Raw genomic sequence first — 2,928 nt, 5'->3', positions numbered from 1 at the left:
TCCCTACATAAATCCAAAGGATTTCTGATTGGCCAGTTGGTTAATAACCAGAAATTAATCATGGGATTATGCTTATGTCACTTTTTTCTAATGCTACCGATAATTGCTCAGGGGTTTCAGAAATCAGACACCAGTGACAATCTCATACGCCAACTCTTCACTCAATGTCTGAATCTGCAGTAGTTGATTAGAGCATATCCTTCATGCTACTGCAACAAGGAACTCGTCTGAGGGCTGAAGAGAAATAATTTCTAGATAGTTGAATCTGAGGGTGAATAAATCCATCATTTTTCTGGAAACTACTTATGGTTCAGTTACGACAATCACCTGCATTAGCCCACTCTGGTTGTGAACTTCGGTAGGGGAAAGGCAAGATCACCATTTAGATGGGGAAAAGTCAGGACTGGATGGTTCACAGGTTTGGCAACCAAATCACAAAGGCTATCACCTCCACATGAAATTTATCCTCGCTGTATAGTGGCTATGCAGGGTAACGCTCCAGCAAGTGCTCCATGGTATTTGTAGAGCTTACTGCCTGCACAGAAAAACATCAGGGAATATTCCATGTGTAACTGCTGATTAACTTTTGCTGATCACACACACACACAAAGCTCTTTCCATAAGGCGTTGTGGGCTGTCTTCATTGCTTCATGTCATGGCGAAGCCACCAGTGGCTTGGCCACAAGGCTGTGAGGTCTCGGGGAGGGACTGTGTGCGCGGCACAAAGGAAGCTGGGTTTGACCTGACTTTCACACACGACTCTTCCGCAACTCAGAGGTTTTCTGTATTCATTGACTCCACTGTATTCAGTGGAAATGGTAATTCCTTTTGTGAGATGAGCCGATTCAAGGCCTTTATGGCCATTAGTGCTGTGAGTCAGGTGCCCATGAAGCGGTTGGGGCTCTGCCCAGGCTATCAGGATTAGCACCAGCTCGAGGGATAGGCTAAGTAGACAGTCACCCAGGGAAGCAAGCTGCCCAGAGTGTGAAAAGCATCACAGCTCTCCTGTCCACACTGACCGGAGAATGATGTGGAGGCAAGGCTGGGAGCAAAAGGAGGCAGCAGCTACTGCTGAAACACTGCTTGGAGGAGCAGCAGCTCCTGCTCTGCCCTGCCCCAGTTCACTGCCTGAAGCACAAACAGGAAAACCCAGGTCCCAAGGGCTAGTTCACTATTTCTCCCCATTCTGTTGCTTGCCCTCTCCCTCCCTTTTCCTACTGTAGGTGCAGCACAGTGCTGGCACCTGATATTTGCTTTTCCTGCAGAGATATCTTAAACTGGCTTTGTCTGGAGGGGTTTCAATAAAATCTGAGAGTGCCAGAGCACACCTCCCTCTTCCATACACCCAGGGTACAGACAAATTAGATGCTGGCACCATCTGCAAATTAGCTGATGGCACCAGCAACAACATAGATTACACAACTGGGAATGCTCTGTGCTATTGGTAAATGCTGCCTCCTGCAGAAATGAGGGGGAGGATCCATACTGAGCATGAAGGGGGGATGAGACACTGGGACCACTTTCCTGCTCAGCATGGTCTGTTCTCATCGACAGAGGTCTGAGAGCCAAAGCTAAAGGCTGGAGGAGGCAGGGACTTGGGGCTGGACATGGAACACAACTGCCCCTCCAGCTGATCACCCATCACCAGCTAACACAGGGATGTTGCTGCCTCTTTCCTACAGAGACATAAATAGCCCCTTATTTCCTTCAGGCTGCTGAAGTTTGTAGGCCTTGAGGGGGTGGGGTGTGTGATAGTATTTTTCATTTGTAACATGTAGTAAATTATGACATCAAAGAAAACAGAGCAGTGAGTCCTGAGCATTTATCAGTATTTGAGTTCCTTCTGTCCCCCTGGGCTGTAGGATAATTCTGGGCTCTGAGATGGAGCCGTATGGCAAGCCAGGAGGTGTCACACAGAGCAATTGTGCAGACTTGAATCAGGAATGCTTCCAGCAAAATAAAAATGTGTTAAACTCAGCCTTTCTCACAGTCTGACAGTTCCTGATGTTCATGTCAAGAAATGAATGCAAAAAATGTGCTCTCTCTGAAGAGAGACATAACTGAAGAATAATTAATTAGCAAGTGCTCATAAGCACAATTTGCCCCATTCCCCAGGCAAGGAGTGCTCAAGGACTCAGACTTTTGACACCTGAAGACCCAAGATACTTCTGCCCTTCCTGCCTTTCCTCTGAAAGACTTTTTTTTAAACACATAATGTGCCTACTTGCAACACCAGCATTCCCAGTTAGTAGTGCTGTTTGACAAACTCCATTAGGTTTATTAGACAGGAAGTAGGAAGTTGGGCCACTGCAGTGAAGTAGCTGCAGTTCGAATAACAGTGTTCTGCAAATTGGAAATCAGTTTAATAAAGGAAGGAGGCCCTGGCACTAACATCAGCAGGTATTTCCCATTAGCTTATCTAGGTAAGCCATGACCTGTAGCAAAATAAGGCAGTAAATGCTATCACAGCCAACTCTTCAGCCTGTTTTAAAGTTTTGCTACCCAAAAGAAAGAAAAACAGCAGGAAAACAGTGTAAAAATGCACTGCAGGGGAAACTTCAGCAGAAGCAGATACTAATATGAACAAGGAGCCAGCACTGACAGCCCTTGGCATGGGGAGGGAGAGATGGGGAAAGAGGCTGAGCTCCTGTTGGGTTCACACAGGCCTGGTGGAAGGGAGAGGAGTTGCTGGGAGCAATGCCAGGACGTGCAGTTCCCACCACCTCTTCTCTCCATCCTGTCTACAACAGCAGCCCATACGACTCTGCCAGCTCAGCTGCCCCTGGCACCATGTGTGCACTCCCACATCTGCGACTTACCTGGAGTCCTCTAGAGCAGGACACTGATACATGATATATGCATGGACAAGCCTTGCTCCTGGGCTTCAAACCTCTGTGCAGACACTCAGTGCACATACCTGGCTGAAGG

Source organism: Acanthisitta chloris, unplaced genomic scaffold (genome assembly GCF_000695815.1).
Source record: "Acanthisitta chloris isolate BGI_N310 unplaced genomic scaffold, ASM69581v1 scaffold38875, whole genome shotgun sequence".
Classification (NCBI taxonomy): Eukaryota; Metazoa; Chordata; class Aves; order Passeriformes; family Acanthisittidae; genus Acanthisitta; species Acanthisitta chloris.
The sequence above is the reverse complement of the archived record's forward strand: the minus strand, read 5'-3'. Positions refer to the sequence as shown.